Genomic DNA, 17,600 nt, shown 5'->3' on the forward strand with positions numbered 1-17,600 from the left:
GAGGCTATATTCCAGCCACATAAGAGGCAAAATTCAGAATGGTCACTAATAAACAGGGTTGCTAACAATGTATACCAGCCAAAACCATCAAGATCAGGACATAAACCCAGTTATAAAATTGACTGCATATATCAAATTATTCTCTAAGTATATGCTACGTAATGTTAAAAACATAATTAAAAACAAAGCAGATTGAACAAGAGTACATTAAAGACTGAGCGCAGGAAATGAGAAGATGCTGAAAGCCCTTTTCCCAAACAGACAGGAATGGGAAAATACCATTAGATTTTAGCTATGACAACTGAAGAAAATTGTTTTTTTCTTTTAGAGAAACTACTATTAGAATTTGAAACAGACTACAGACTAAAACTAAACCTGTAAATTAGTTAAATTCATCCCATTAAAAATATTCCCAGGTTTGTCAAAAACTAAATGCCTGGATTTCCTTGGTAGCGCAGTGGTTAAGAATCCACCTGCCAATGCAGGGGACACAGGTTCGAGCCCTCGTCCAGGAAGATCCCACATGCCGCAGAGCAACTAAGCCCGTGCGCCACAACTATGGAGCCTGTGCTCTAGAGCCTGCGAGGCACAACTACTGAGCCTGTGTGCCACAACTATGGAAGCCTGTACACCTAGAGCCCGTGCTCCGCAACAAGAGAAGCCACCGCAATGAGAAGCCCGCACACCGCAACGAAGAGTAGCCCCCCACTCGCTGCAACTAGAGAAAGCCCGTGCATAGTAACAAAGACCCAACACAGCCAAAAATAAATAAATATATTTATTAATAAATAAATAAATGCCTAAGATAGACCTTAAAAATGAAACAAAAATAAAGCAACATTAATGCTGCTTTATTGTTATTTTTAAATGTCAGACACAATGGAATTCATGCCAGAAAGTATTAAAAGGGGGAAAAGAGGGTCATTTTACATTGCTATATTATAAAATTCATGTTAATTTTTATGTTCTGAACATTATTTCACTGAAATAAGATCCATAATGGTTAGCAATACAGAAGAATGACCAACACTATAAACATACCTATCTGTCTCCAAGAAGAGAGGGGGCAAGAGGGTGGAGGGGTAATGAGCACAGGCTTGATCTCCATGTTAATTTTATTTTGCATCAATTAGAGAATCTGACTAATATAATGAATAAGGCTAACATAATAAGTATCAAACTTTCCACGCCATAGAAAGTAGAGCTTCATTTTGAACAGCTAAAGAGCATTAGTGGAAACTGACCACCATGCCAAATGAAAATTTCAGCCCCCACAAAAAAGGAACACTTCTCAGTGCCCGATCATAATGTCAAAACACATAAAAAATAATTATCAACTAAGAAAGTTTAACAACTTCAAAATTTTTAGCCTTTCTCCCAAATAACCATTAGGTCAAAGGTGAAATTGAGACTGTTAAAAATACCCTTACAAAAAAAGAATAAGCAACAAAATACTCTAAAGAAACTTAAAAAAAAAATTAAAGAGAGGAAGAGAAAAAATTAGCTAGGAAATAAGCAACAGAACTGATAAATTTGATAAATACATCCAAGAGGGCTCTTAAGCCTCTTAAGGCCAAGGCAGATAGAGACTTTCCATTCAAAAACACACTGGGGGGCTTCCCTGGTGGCGCAGTGGTTGAGAATCTGCCTGCCAATGCAGGGGACACGGGTTCGAGCCCTGGTCTGGGAAGATCCCACATGCCGCGTAGCAACTGGGCCCGTGAGCCACAGTTACTGAGCCTGCGCGTCTGGAGCCCGTGCTCCGCAACAAGAGAGGCCGCGATAGTGAGAGGCCCGCGCACTGCGATGAAGAGTGGCCCCCGCTTGCCACAACTAGAGAAAGCCCTCACACAGAAACGAAGACCCAGCACAGCCAAAAATAAATAAATAAATAAATGTATTAAAAAAAAACAAAAACAAAAACACACTGGGCCCAAGTGGTTTCCCAGGCAAACGTCTCCAAGCATTAAGGAAGTTACTCCTTATGCTACTTAGACAGCTCCAAAGCACTGGAAAAGGATGAAAAGCATGTCAATCATTTTAGAAACCTAAGCATAACCCTGATTCCAAACTTGACAAAAAGCACAAGAAAAGGAAAAAAGCTCGTATTACAACTCACATCAACAGGCAGAAGGAAGAAAAACCATTAAGATCCAAAAAGAAAACCAGAAACCAAAAAGGCATTTGATAAAACTCAAAATCAATTTTCGAATGAAATTCTTCATGCATTCCAATACAGAAGAAAAATGTCCTCAAAAAGAATCCCTATCTCATGCCAAAGCCAATGAGATACTTACTCTGAAAAACCCAGAAAGGGCAGATTAAAGCCAAAAACAGAAGGGAGTATGATGGCCTCCATTACAGAAGACTGTTCTGGAAGTTCTAAATAATACAGTAAGAAAAAGATTTTTAAAGTTCAAATAATAGAAAAGGGAAGACAAAAGAATTATTCATAGGTAATGGATCTGTCTACAAAGAAAATGAGTTGGTGGGGTGGGGGGCACTAGAATAAGATCCTTCAGAATGGTAGCCATTTACAAATGAACATAGAAAAAAACCATCCTATGCACTAGCATTAACTCATATGATGACCCTCTTTTAAAGTACTGTATACATGCACGTGCAAGTGTGCTAAGAAAGCAAAAGGTGATGCACCAAGCTGTTTATACCACTTGCCTCTGTAAAGTGGGATTATAATTGTTTTTACTTTGTGGAAAAGTTTTAAGTCTTAATTTTGTCCCTCCCAACGTATTAGGAGGCAAAATTAGCAGTAGCTCAATTCTTGGCACCTACATAGGTTAGTAAATTTAGGACCAAAAATTAGGCAAAACAACCAAAAGGCTAAACTTGGCCAAATACTGAAAAAAAATGTTCAATTCTTCAGAAATAATTATGTATTTGAAAATATCTAATTTGATTAATGTAATCTCTGATTTATCTTTTCCCTTTAAGGACAAATTTAAGCTATTTTTTTTAAAACCTTACACATTTGGTGATTATCTATTTCTGCCTTTCCAAATAAATGTTACATACTGACATTTCAGTGTCCCTACTGTTGTAAAACTGAGTAAAACAACAAAGGAGATTTAGAGTTAGCAACTGGACAAAACTACTCTGATCCTGTAATAAGATAACCTGGGGGAGGGGGGGAAGGAATTCTGTAAACACTAAAAGCAAATATATTAACAGCACCCTCTAGTGTTACAATATTTAAATGGCACTTCATTAAGACAAGAAATTATAAAATATAAAATTATTTTTTTAATATTTTGTAAAATTTCACACAGAAAAGTAGACAGAACTAAAATACATTTTAACTTCATATCCAACTTATTTCTATGTATTGTTTTCATTCACGTGGCAAATTCTCTACTTAATTGTCAGAGACCACCAGGTGTGAGTCCTCTGTCATTCAATTAATAACTAAACTAATAAAAAGCCTTGACTCTAAGTTGAGCACACAACCAACTAAATTCAGGCAACATTTCCCAGCCTCCCTTGCAGCTAGATGTGGCCGTGTGACTATGTTTTGGCCAATGGGATGTGAGTTGGAGTAAACATGCTCTCTCCTTTCCCTCTTCCCACTGGCTGCAGGAAACATCCTGAGCCATGTAAATGGATCAATACTCTAGGAATGGTGAAACTATAAGAAAAAAAAGGAGCCAGATTATGTGAAAAAGAAGCTATTTCATATTTGGGTATAATAGAACAGCCAAAACTATTACCCTCCTCCAAAAACAAAAAAAAAATCCCACACACGTAGAAAGAAAATCTGGCAAGACAACACATTTGGAATAAACCCAGTTACTAAATTTTCAACAGGAAATAAATCAGTACATAGTTCAAACCTGGCTAAATTTTATTTTCCTTCCAAGGAACCAAATGGAAGGATCACAATAAAGGATACATATTTGTGTGAGGTGAATAAATTCACTGTTCCCCTTGACTATCAAAGACTTATTAAGTTGGCTTCTCCGGCAGACACTTAAAGGCTGGTCTTTCATTCACAATCTCAAAGCACAACTCGGAATATGTGCTGACAGCACATGCCAGAATTCAGCAATAAAAGTAAAAGTAAGTGTATTCAATTCTGAAAGTAAATCCACTGTGAAGACTACATCCTTCAAACTAAAGATTCACATTACAGTGTGTTCTGGTCAGTACCTTGAAGTAGAATACAAGGGGTAGTGGGAAAACAGAACTCACTGACAATCCAGAAGCCCATGGTTGTGCAGACCATGCATGATGGTGTAAGTGCAGGAAAGTCATTATCCAGTGGGCCTCAGATGTCTTGCTCTGTAAAATAAGGGTGTTGGCCCATATCTGTGGTTTTTGCATGTTTGCTTTCAGTAATGAAACAAGCATCCTCAAATTGAATCTTATTCAAAGCTGGGAGGGAGGCAGTTTACATAAGTAGGTGGATGATGTCATTAAAATGGGGACTCAATACTCTTCACTATAAAGTTTTAATACACATTTTCCAGAAATAAAACCAAATTTTAAAAAACCCCAACCAGTAAATCAAAGATTCCATAACCATATGAACATTGCTGAGAGCAGCAAAAAATATACATTTACCAAGCTCTCTAGCAGCAGCCTGCAAATGTTAGGCTGCACTATACCATCTCTTTATCATTATTTGGTTACCCTAACACAATGCTGATTTTGAATTAAAGGGGGAAAAAAAGAACATGCAAGACCAAGAAAGGCCAATATCAATTATTTTAAATCATTTAAAAATAGAATCCATTTTAAAATTTGATTCTTTGGGCTAAAAAAAACGACATTCCTATTAGAATGGCTAAAACAAAAAGAAACTGCTAAGATAATACCAAATGCTAATAAGGACACAGAGCAAATGGAACTCTTATACACTTGTGATGGGTTTGTTAAAATGGCAAACCACTTTAGAAAACAGTTTGGCCATTTCTTATAAAGTTAAGACATACACTTACTCTAAGACCCAGCAATATACTCCTGGGTATCTACCCAGAGAAATGACAACTTTTGCTCAAACAAAAATCTGTACATGAATGTTTACAGTGGTTTACAATAGCCCAAACCTGGAAACAACAATCACCTTTAACTAGTGAATGGATAAACAAACCATGGAATATGCCTATTAAAATGTGGTATCATTTCACACCTATCAGATAATGCAGGAGTAAAAGAGTTTAATAATACCAAGTGTTAGAAAGGCTGTGGATAAACAGGAATTTTACCACTGCTGCCAGAAACGTAAATTGGTTCAAATACTTGGGAGAACAATTTGGTAACATCCAGCGGGTTGAAGATGTGTGTGACCTATGATTCAGCAATGCCACTTCTCAGCATACTCCACCCCATTTTAACAGTATACAACCAACACATCAATAGGAGAATATAAAAATAAGTTCTGGTATGTTTAAACAGTGGAATAAAACAGAGCAGTTAAAACAAGTGAACTCTAGCCACTTGGATCAACATGTCTTTAAAACATACCTGAATGAGCAAGTAGGCTGCAGAACACATACCACATGAGATCTTTTATTATGGGTTTTAAATCAGTCAATATTGTACGTGGGCTTACGGATATGGAAACATGTAATACAAAAGTAAACATGTGGACTGCAAAGTTACCTCTAGGAGAGAGAGGGAGGGAGATGATATTAGCAAAGGATACAAAAAGGATATTTAAAATGTTTTATTTTCTTATTTAAAAAAAAAAAACAACCCTAAAGCAAAGACAATGTGTTTAGACTTATTAGATCTGGGTATCTGACATATGAGGGTTCATTCTTTCAATTTCTTTATATTTGAAATTTCCCAATTAAAAACAAAATTCTAACAAAGAAACTGCAGAAGTACACACAAAACACATGCAAAAACTGGTAAAAGCAGTTGCCTCCAGAGAGGGAAACTGGGAGCAGACAGAAGGGAGACTTACTTTCCATATCTGTCTTCATGTACTTTCTGAATTTTGTTCCATGTATATCCACTACCTTTTTTATTTTTAATTACAAATAAATCTGATGTACTCTTCACCTCCAATCCGACCCCCCTCCAAGGGGGGAAAAAATAAAGTATTTTTATTTTGGATAAGGAAAGGCTACTAATGGAGATTCCAGCCCAGACTGTGCCACGAATGAGCTCTGTCATCTTGGGAAGTGATTTAATCCACCCTCTCCAAGGGCTGTGTCACTTCTAAAATCCTATTTTCTGCGAAAACACAAACATCTCTCCATAAACTAAAGATCAGAAGTTCTAAGTATACCAACAAGGAGCAATAAGCAGTTTTTCTGTAATCCTGGGTGGAAAACTTTCAGAATCTGTAACAACAGGCCCACACAGACTGTCTGTAGTGATTGCCTCATGTCCTCTGTGGAATAAAGTGGGTAGAGATGTATAGAGATAGTCACTATTACTCAACACTCAATGAGACAGGAAGTTGAGGGAGCACTTATCTGATGACTTATTTTCTTAATGAACTAAAAAGTGGAGGTCATGGTGGAGAGGAAGGAGGCCAAGGATGAGATATGGGAAAGGAATGAGTAAAATTACTGACAAAGGAAAAAAAAAGTCAAGGATCTAGCTGAGCCCAAAACTTATAAATACGTAAAGGAGAAAGTCACCTTGTTATCCGATTTCTCTCCAGCAGAGTGCAACTAACAAAAAAAGACAGAAAAATTAAACAAGTAGGACTGCGCCACTGACGAAAGTTGGCAAGTTATGGGGCCAGTTCAGAGAATGAGAAAATCAAGGTGTTGGTGAGATGACAGTCAAGAGACTCCCTGGAGTCCACAGCAGGTAAGAAGGGTTGGGAAGGCAAGAGGAAGCCAGAGAACACCGAAGTGCCCAAGGAACAAGGACCACTGGAGGAGAACAAATGAGAGCTAGGAAGGACAGGATGTGTGCAGAGGGGAGAGTCTCCAAGCTCAAGGTTCCCAAAGTATCATCTGGGAGATAACAAGGCCCAAGAAAGCTGAAGTGAACTGGATGTAAAACTCCCCGGAAAAGATAATGTAAAGGAAGGGTGAGGTTTGAAGGCTGGATAAACCAACAACTTAGAGACGATGTTAGAAGACACAGTGGAAAGAAACATAGCAAGCCAGGAGCCAACATCCAAGGCACGTAATGGCCAAGAAGTTGGTAGATGATGGCAAAAAGTAAAGAGAGGATGGTATCACAGACTGATGTGAACTTCAAAACTGATAGGCATCAAGGCTGGAGAACACAGCCTGCTATTCTCACTACCTGGAATGCTATAGCATCTGCAGAATTCCTATTCATACTTCAGATCTCTGTTTAAATGATCAATTCCTCAGCAAATCCTTTCCAGACCTCTCAAAATCCAAGTCAAACTGCTCACCTTCCTTCACTGTTCCCTCCAAAGCAATGACACAATTCATACTAAGTATCCTTCTTTATCCAAATCTATGATCTTCTTGAGTTCATGCAGTGAGGAATCCACATTTTCCTGAATCTATCTGGTTCCTAAGTTTGGACTAGCAAAATAAAAGAGCTCAGAGAGAGAAGGATATACCCCAAAATTTATCCAGAGCCACCAGGTCAGGAAGGCAGGTTCTCTGATGAATTGGATTTAGGACACCTTAGCCACACACACTTAAAAGCAGTCCACTTGGCTGTAAGAATTCCTAACACATCAAGATTCCTTTTTTATTTTAATGTGATTCTCACTATATTGCAGATGGGAATATAATCATGTGTAAGCTTTCTTGTGAAAAATGTGAGAAATCCAAAAGAGCATAAATAAAATGTATTACTTATAATTCACTCAGCAAATCATAAAATTACTAAATAATTTTTAATGTCCCTTAAGCAGGAAAGCACTTTGGATATACTGCTAGTGGGAGTAATTATTGGCTTTAACATTTCTAGATGGCCATTTAACAACATTAATCAAAAGCTCTAAAAATACACCTAACCTTTGACCCAACAATTCTATTCTTAAAGAATTAATCATAACAAAATAATTAAAATAGGCTCAAATTTTTCAAAATGAGAATGTTCACTAAATAGTGCTTAGAATAATCCAAAACTGGAAGGTAAATTATTAATGTCTAAAAATAGAAAAGTGGTTGGTTAAATCATGGATTAATTCTTATAATAAAATATTATGGGGATTAAAAATTGGTAATAACATTTCACTGACATGGAAATGTGTTGAGTGTGTCACTGAGTAGAGGAAAAGGCAGGTTACAAAACATACATGACAATCCTATTAAAGTTGTAGCCACACACACTTAAGCACGCACGCGCGTGTGCACGCGCACACACACACACACACACACACACACAGAAGGAAAAACACATTCTCCGGATGACAGGATTAAAACTGATTTTTTTCCTCTTATTTTTCTAGCATGTATATGTATCACTTTCAAATTTTTTAAACCTTAAATCACTGCATAAGGTCAATACTGAAATAAATATGAAGGCAACACAAACTAGAAAAAAGAAGCTAAGGCACTCAAAACCAGTGCTGAAGAAACACACCCAACTGATGTAGTCAACGTGCTCGCTCCCCAAACAGCAGGGGACAGACAGGTCTCCCTGTAACGAAATGCCTAAGTTCCTCATTTCTGTGATTTGCTGAGAGCACCTGAGTAACTAAGGGAACCAAAGGTGTGGTTAAGAAGGTAGGCGTTCTTAATGTGCTGCAAACCTACTGGGTTCAGGGATTCCTGATTTTCCTGTATTTCCTCATATCCTTTTATTCTCTGATTTCAACTCTTCCAAAGGCCATTTTTATCTAACAATAGTACTGTACTTCTTACTTTAAAAAAATTACATATATATATATAAATTTTAAATGCTATGTTAAGAATTTTTTTTCTACTTCTCAAGCAAGGGAATAAATGGATTAACATCTAGAAATACTGCCTATCAATCAATCTAATTGTGAAATTGGTTCAGAAACATTTTTCAGGCAATGGGAAACCTCTCCATCTGACAGGAAAAAAATGAGAAAGGGGTGATAGAAACATCACTCAACTATGAGTATATTTTATTAGGCAGTCCTTAAATTGAAGTGGTTTACATTATGAAATACCCCAGAATCCAAAAGCTTACAACTTGACAACTCAGTAGATAAAGCAATGTGGTCTTGAGCTGTGCCACCCAATGTCACCAGCCCCATATGACTAATGAGCACTTGAAATGTGGTCAGTCCAATTACGATATGTAAAATACACACCAGACTTCAAAGAGTTACCATGAAAAAAAAAGTAAAAATCTCATTAATTTTTATATTGATTACATGAAGTAATAATGTTTTTTATACATTAGGTTATAAAATGTATTACTAAAATAAATTTTACCTGTTTTTAACTTTATTCACCATAGCTACTAGAAAATTACATATGTGACTCCCACTGTAATTGTATTGGACAGCACCAGTCTAAGAAAATGGATATCAGGAAAAAAAGTAAATGCTATTTCATAGTAGATAACCATGGTAATCAGACTCCATTCAAAGAGTGTGTTCTGACACCTTTTTACAAATACACATATACACAACAAAGGCATGGCCAGATATCTTAGTCCAAATATCAAAGCAAACCCTATATCATATCCTACGTAATCAACTTTGCAGCCTGCACTATGATGGAGGGGAACAAGTGCCATAACCTAATTTCTCACTCACAGCACTGGGAGGAGGGAGGGAGTCAGATGTGAAAAAGGTCAAAGCAGAAATCCACATGGTAACAAGCACAAGCTGAAAGGCCAAAAGGGGAGTCAGAGGCTCTTTTTGAGAAGCTCAGAACCAGCATAAGAAATCTAAATAAAACACAGGGTCCATCCAAGGGTAAACACTACTCAAATCCAAAAGGGCTTTATAATTACTAAATTGCAGGTTCTGGTTTTACATGGCAAACCTAAAACAAAATACCTGTATTTAAAAGGAATTATCATCAGAGGGAATGGGACAAATTTATTGATGAGGTTTTTCCATACCAAACAGAAAGTCAGCAAACAACTTAGACAATTTATAGACAGTTGGTCTTAATCCAACACTAACATGTTGATTTTAAAATATATCCAACTGAAAAGGCCAGAGTTGTTCTAACATGCTTCGAATCTTTCATATAACCATTACAATCTTCCTTCCTTACCTTCTTATGCAAGCTCTGTAATCATCATCAGTGCTTATATAGTTTTGCAAAACTACCCAATTTCTCTGGTAAATTTCCTCTTGTTGCTACTGATCAAACTATAAACAACACAGCATTTTTATATAACATGTTTAGTAACGAGAAAGTAGGACACTGACGTCAACCGCGTGAAGAATCTGTAAACCAAAAACACCAGAACTACCAGACACAGTGAGGCCTCTCAGAAATCAGCCTCCAATAAAATAGAAATTTCCCTTCCCTGCTCAGTTTTTGATCCAGTTTATATCCAAGTCCCTCCACATCTGTGGCAATTCAATCAACTTCTAAAATGCGCCTGAATCAGCACCCAGTCTGTAGGCTCCATGGATTGGGCAGAGCTGTTGCTCTCAGCTATGAACGCCCAGGCAGTGAACTCTCACCTGTATGCTCCTTTTTTTTTTTTTTAATATTTATTTACTTATTTATTTGGCTGCGCAGGGTCGTAGTAGCAGCACACAGGATCTTTGTTGTCACGTGTGGCCTCTTCGTTGTCGCATGTGGGCTCTTTTAGTTGCAGCATACAGGCTCTTGTTGCAGCATATGGGATCTAGTTCCCTGACCACGGATCGAACTCAGGCCCCCTGCACTGGGAGCATGGAGTCTTATCCACTGGACCACCAGGGAAGTCCCTATACGCTCCTGTTAACAATGATGAAAGGTACTATCAAGACTTCTCTTTTTCTCAGTTTAGTAAGAAGTCAATATTTTAGCATCTGTACTGATAGTCTCAAAGAAAATGGGATAAACCAACTGTTTGGCTAGCTTCCTGAACTGCCACAACTGTCTAAGCACTGAAATGGAAATGGGAGTACATGTAAAGCAATATACCTGGACAGACTGGAACAACTAGTGAATTAAAGAAACACTGCCTAATTATCAAACAGTGCACGAGAGCTCAGAAAAGCAGGAATTCAACAGGGCTTGAAACTGTCAGAAATGACTTTTGGGAACTGGGACTTGGCACCAGCCTTGAAGGATGGAGAGTCCTGAGCAGAAGGCCACCATGGAGTCAGTCCAGAGGTAGGCATGAAAACAGGCTAACCAGGGCACACTGCAGGAGAAGGAGGAAGAAAACCCCTCTTCGGAGTCTCCAAAGTTCAATGCGAATGCAACACAGCTTTATGACACATGAGCTTCTGGACAGGTGATAAGAGTAGCAAGAGTCCACCGCTGGATACTCAAGATCGGAGATCAAGAAGCTACTGCGTTAATCCAACTATACGGATCTTGGCAAGTGGGACGATGGAAACAACAAGGAGAAAAAGGGATGGATAGTGGGAGCGATTTCTAAAAAAAAGAAAGATGTAAGACTTGGTGTCAAAGATGACCTCTGGGAGAACAAGAATGTTCCCCCTTCAGAAATATGTAAATGGATTTGACAGGCAAGTAATAAATGAAGTTTGGACGTGTTGAACTTGAGCTGGTGGTGGCATGTACATCTGACAAGTGTCCACCAAAGACCACCAGAAATTGAGAGAAGCTCTATGAAAGAACAGAGCAGAGAAAGAGATTTGTGAATAGAAATATAAAAATGGTAACTGAAACTCTGGGATTGGGAGACTATTTATTTTGCAGATATCCCCAAACACAGCTGCCTTCCCCTCACCTCCCTTATCTTTAGCAATTATTACTTTTAAGAATGCAAAACATACAATTTAATGACGATGGCTTAAGGAAAAAAAACTACACACAGAAAACAAAAAGAATGAAAGAAATACACAAAAATATTCACAGTGATGTCATTAAGTAGAGGATCAAGGATATTTTCTTCTTCCTAATTTTTGTAATTTCCCAAGTTTTATTTATTTTTCAAAATAGCAAGGATAGTTTCTATTAGAAAATAAAAAATATGTTTTAAAAAGGAATGATTCCCTCTAAGCATTTTTGGAAGTTCTTATAACTGTACACCTAGTGAATTTATTTCACTGTATGTAAAATTAAAATTAAATAGACAAAAATACCGTTGATGTAGTATCTGACATTCACCATACTGAATAAATTTCGTTTTTGACAAGACAAAATGAGAGAATGTTTATCAGTAGGAGTATAAATTCTTGCAGCTTCTCAAATCCTCAATTTGCCAATATCTATCAAAATTTTAAAAACTGGAAAATCTTATCACTGTGCCCAACAATTTTACTGCTAGAAATTTACTTATGGGTAGTCTCTCCAAAGTATGTACAAGAAATTTCACTGCAGTATTATTTATAATAGCAAAAATTTTTAAATAACCAAAAGGCCCATCAAGCTTTGGGGTGAGGGAGATGGTAGAAGGAAAGGAGAGAAAAAAAGGAATGTTCCTTAGTAATGTTATTTGTGCTTAGTCTCACTACTTAAATTGCTGAATACCTGAATAAGAGCGAGGGAATAGGTCTTCAATTTCTTTACCCCCAGGCTTCACACCTGAGACCCTGACCAAGAACCCCAACAGCAACAGGCACTCAAATGTTAGTGGATTAAAAAAAAGTCAAAAGCATGTAAATGAAAATGAAAATATTTACCTCCTACCTTGTAATTAGTATAAGTGGCAAGACCGTGCCTGTTTGTTTTCTAGTTTAATCTACTTATGTGGAATTTAGCCTTAAAGAAGTATTACCTTATCATTAGCATTAACCTAACAATTATTCCCAGGACTGCATTTAGACCTTTGCTGACATGTGGAAAGGGCAAAGTCAAGCACAAAAGGACCATCAGCACAACTCTGTCACAAAATGCAGAACAAGAAAGATCGTGTTTCAGATGCAGACCTGTCCTTATGCTTTCCATTACAAGCTGCTGAGCTACATTTCCTTGTGCTGCCTAAGCCCAAACTCAAAACAGCATGTGGAGTCCCGGTTAGTGGAGTTAAGACCTAGCCAGAGAAAAACAAATGGTAAATCAAAATAAAAAGTAATAATAAACCTGGAAGGAGGTTTATGCAGTCTGCTTTTCAAAGGGCCATGCTCAATCCTGGAACTTGCTCTATTATTCTTCCCTCTAAAGGAATATCTCCAAGGCCCTAATGCATCCCTGGGCAGGATTACAAATTTTTCAGTCCCTTAAAAATTAAGTCTCCATCTGCACAAAATATTTTGAAAGACAGTATTTTAGAGCACCAGAAGAAGTCAATTTTGTTACCCAGTGGGCTTCCTTGATAATTGTTTTAACTCCATATTCCCTAGCACAGGGCCTCAATGTTTAAAAACTTTTTAAAGATTTTAGTTCTCACTATGTGCCAGACATTGTACTATATATCGTATGTGTGAAATTCCATCTTCACAACAACCCTTGGGAAAAACTGGGCCCACACTTTATAGGTAAGAAAACCCAGAAGGGGTGAGGCCTCCTGGTCAAGGTCCTGGAGCTTATAGGAGATGTGACAAGACAGGGGACAGAGCCCATCAGGACTGTGACAGCAGAACCCTCACCTTTCATTATGACTCTACATTGCCTTCAATGTCACCACTAGAATAAACTGCAGGTACTGTATTTGTGGGAAAACAGAAGACTTAATTACTCAAAAATCACATTCTTTTAAAGCCTCTTAAAAATGTATCAGTACGTTGTGGGGTGGGGTGTGCTTCCAAAAAAGCTGGGTCACGTTCTGTTTTTTTAAGCTTGGTAGACAGATACTCATCTTATCGTTTATTAAATGAACGTGTTTTATACATGCTTGTACCTATGCATGCATTTCACAATAAAAACCCAGAGCCTGACTCAGGCAGCGTCTCTGGAACAGAATGCAACACCAGTTATGAGCCTGACCCTCCATTATAAAGAAAAACGCATGAGATAACTATAGTTTAGCCAGATACCAACAAGTTCTTCACTGGAAAATATTTAGGCTGTGAATCTTTCAACTTCACTGTTTGTTCTAGGGCAACTTAGCATTGCCACTCACAGATGACTCTAGGTAAATAAGCACACAAATGCCATCAGCGTTATACCCATCCAGGCTTCAACGAGCCTCCAGTGACACTGTATTTTTTTTTTTTTTTTTTTAATTTCAGAAACTAAACATTGGTCTTTTGCTGTTTGGGACAAAAAATACTAGTCATTTTAAATGATTAGAATATGAATAGAGAAATTATGGTTTTCTCCTTCTAAAACATACTTTGCATACAAGGCCAAAAAAAAAAGGGGGGTAATTTACTTCCCAAAATAAAATCTTCATAACCATAAATCTATTTTAAGTTATGTTTATTAAAAATTTACAGAGTCAAAAGGGAGGTATCCAACAGTGAAGATTAGTCAAGAAAAGGAATAGTGGAAAGAACCTGGAAAAAAGTAACAAGAAAAGCCTTAAAAGAATATCTTATTTTTAGTGAAACAAATTATATACTTTGTACTTTGAAAAATGCAAGTTGCACAACGTGTATAGTATAATCTGACTTTTATTAAAAGTATAATTACATAGAACATATTTGTGGACACAAGAATGGGTTGGGATGGCTAAACATCAAAATTCCTTGAGTGTAGGGGGCGTAAGAGTCTATATGACTTTCAAAATTTGCTTTATCCAATTCTGACAAGTTAGAATTATTTTCCAACATGCATATGCTTCTTTTATAAATCCTTTAAAAAGCTAAAAAATATTGTTTTAAAAAAAGGTTCCATGATAGCAAAGTTGCAAATTAACAAAATATCATTTAGACAAATCACAGAAAAATTTTGAAAGTGAAAGTACTATGACTCTGTGAACACTTATTTTTGGAAAGTATTTTTTTAAGCTGATTGGTAAGACGAGTGTTTGGAAGAACTCACTTTCTATGCTATTGAACAACTATCATAGATCAAAACACAGAATTGGGTCAGAGGTTCTATCAGTAATATTGGGGAAATGCAAACATATTTTTAAGAAAGGAATCTTGAGAAAGGAATTAAGCAGGAGGAGCCACTCAACAAAAACAAGACTGAGTTATCAAGTGAGCATCCTTGAACTTCTGTCAAGTGGCCCTGTAACACCCCTCCCCTTCGTAGGTTCCACTGTACTCTGGAAACATGAAAACCTGCCCTTTGCACACAAGGCTACCCGGCTGACGTCACAGCCCAGGCCCTTGAGAGCATTTCAGAGGAAACATCACATGGAGGGAGAACAATGACGTGCCACCCGACTTTCCCCCAACAAAGGCCACTCCGCACTCACAGGAAACTGTTCACAGTGTTTCTCTTCTTTTTTTTTTTTTTTTTTTTAAATAAATTAATTAATTTATTTATTTTTTGGCTGCATTGAGTCTTCATTGCTGCAAGTGGCCTTTCTCTAGTTGCGGTGAGCGGGGGTTACTCTTCGTTGCGGTGCGCGGGCTTCTCATTGCAGTGGCTTCTCTTGTTGCAGAGCACGGGCTCTAGGCGCATGGGCTTCAGTAGTTGTGGAACGTGGGCTCAGTAGTTGTGGCTCACAGGCTTAGTTGCTCCACGGCATGTGGGATCTTCCCAGACCAGGGCTCGAACCCATGTCCCCTGCATTGGCAGGCAGATTATTAACCACTGAGCCACCAGGGAAGTCCTCTCTTGTTTCTTAATAGGGGTGTGCAAAAGTGCTACATGCTGGGGTTTCCAGACTTTGATTTCCTAGAGAAAAAACAGCCACCAAAAAAATGTGGTAGGAATAATACAGAATTGTCATTTTTGCATTTTATTTATTTATTTAATTTATAAATGCAAATACATTTGCATTTATTTTTGCATTTATTGTCATTTTGCATTTTGCATTTTTGCATTTTACCATTTCCTTAAAAAGGGATGTTAACACTTCAGAATCAGGAAAGAGATAACCAATGGCCAATACCATTCACAGCCCAGAAACTTTGAGTAGCCAAATCATTATATCAATTCAGTAGATGCCAAACAGGCTGACAAAACACCTACTCCTGATTTAACAAACAAAAACAAAACCTCTTCAATTAAAATTATGATACTTGCTGAATATAACAAAGAATATCTTCTGAAAACAAGGGCAAACACAAAAATACTGTATACTCTTCATGCTTTTACATTTAGTTTGTATATTTTAAAGGACTTATAAAAGAAGCACATGTGTATGTACCTGAAAATCTAGATGAAATGAGCAATTTTTTTAGGAAAACTGTTTTTTGAGATCCGGAATAAGTAACAATAAACAAATACAGAAAAGTACAAAAGCAAAGAATTATTCACAAGAAAGGTGCCAGGGACTTCCCTGGTGGCGCAGTGGTTGGGAATCCACCTGTCAATTCAGGGGACACGGGTTCGAGCCCTGGTCCGGAAAGATCCCACATGCCGCGGAGCAACTGAGACCGTGTGCCACAACTACTGGGCCTGCACTCTAGAGCCCGCGTGCCACAACTACTGAGCCCACATGCCACAACTACTGCAGCCCACGTGCCTAAAGCCTGTGCTCGGCAACAGAGAGAAGCCACCGCAATGAGAAGCCCGCACACCGCTACAAAGAGTAGCCCCCGCTCGCCGCAACTAGAGAAAGCCCGCGCACAGCAACGAAGACCCAATGCAGCCAATAAATAAATAAATAAATAAATAAATTTTTAAAAAAACAAAGAAAGGTGCCAGACTCAGACAAATTCACAGGCCAGTTATTTCCTAATCTTCCTGGTAATAAATGGGAAATTGGTAACCTTCCCAATTTCTTCTGGAAAAACTGACAAGCTAACAAAGAAAGCACAAGAGAAGAAAACTGTATGTTAACTTCACTTGCCATTCCTAGATTTTTTTTTAACTTTTGCAAATATGACATGCAAGGAATGACATCTGGTTTTAATCCTGATTTCTTTGATCCATATGTCTACAGTTCTCTTATGAACTGTAAGTGCCTTTTGCCCATTTTCTTCAATAGGTTTGTTTTTTTCTTATTCATCTGTAAGAGCTCCTTATAAATTAAGCACATTAACTCTTTGTTGGGTTGCAAAATTATCCCCAGAAAGAGCAAAAGACTGCTTTTTCCATTTTGTTTATACCACCTGAAATGAAGGATTTTTTAAATTAATTTCTCTTAAGTCGAATCTAGTATCTTTTTGCAATTTCTTCTATCACTTTCATGCTTAGAAAGTCCCTCTCCATTCCAAGATCAGAGAAACAGTCACCATTATTTTCAGCCAGATGTTTTTGCTCAAAATCATTTTAATATATGTAACATCCATCTCTAAAAAATGCATATCTAATAAGATCACTGTGCTAGAAAATAACTAGATGAGTATAATTATATTAACTTTAGTTGTAGAACAAGTCTAAGTAAATTATAACAGTAAAGTACTTTATGATAAAATACTACAAAGCCATTCTATAGTACACTATCTGATGACATGGGGAAATAGTCATGATCTGCTACTAAGTGGGGGGAAAACAGGCAGAACATCATTTTTATATAAAAACTACACTTATTTGAAAAGCCAGGCAGTATAGACACTTACGTAAACATTAACGGTGATCCTCCCTGGGTGTCAGATTCCAGGTGATGTCATTTCTTTATGCTTT

The 17,600-nt window shown here is 37.5% G+C and overlaps 1 protein-coding gene across 5 annotated transcripts in view; it reads right to left on the minus strand.

Annotated features, from left to right (window-relative positions):
- The window catches only part of SLC23A2 (solute carrier family 23 member 2), a 141,149-nt gene that overhangs the window by 106,655 nt on the left and 16,894 nt on the right, over nt 1–17,600 (minus strand). The window contains exon 2 of one of the 5 annotated variants that reach the window (XM_082431429.1): nt 4,207–4,296. The exons of the other annotated variants lie outside the window; for them this stretch is intronic. The gene's annotated coding sequence lies outside the window, so the exon portion shown is untranslated. The remainder of the gene's footprint in view (nt 1–4,206; nt 4,297–17,600) is intronic. 5 annotated transcript variants of the gene reach the window in all.

Source organism: Balaenoptera physalus, assembly GCF_965194825.1.
Source record: "Balaenoptera physalus genome assembly, chromosome: 16".
Lineage (NCBI taxonomy): Eukaryota > Metazoa > Chordata > Mammalia > Artiodactyla > Balaenopteridae > Balaenoptera > Balaenoptera physalus.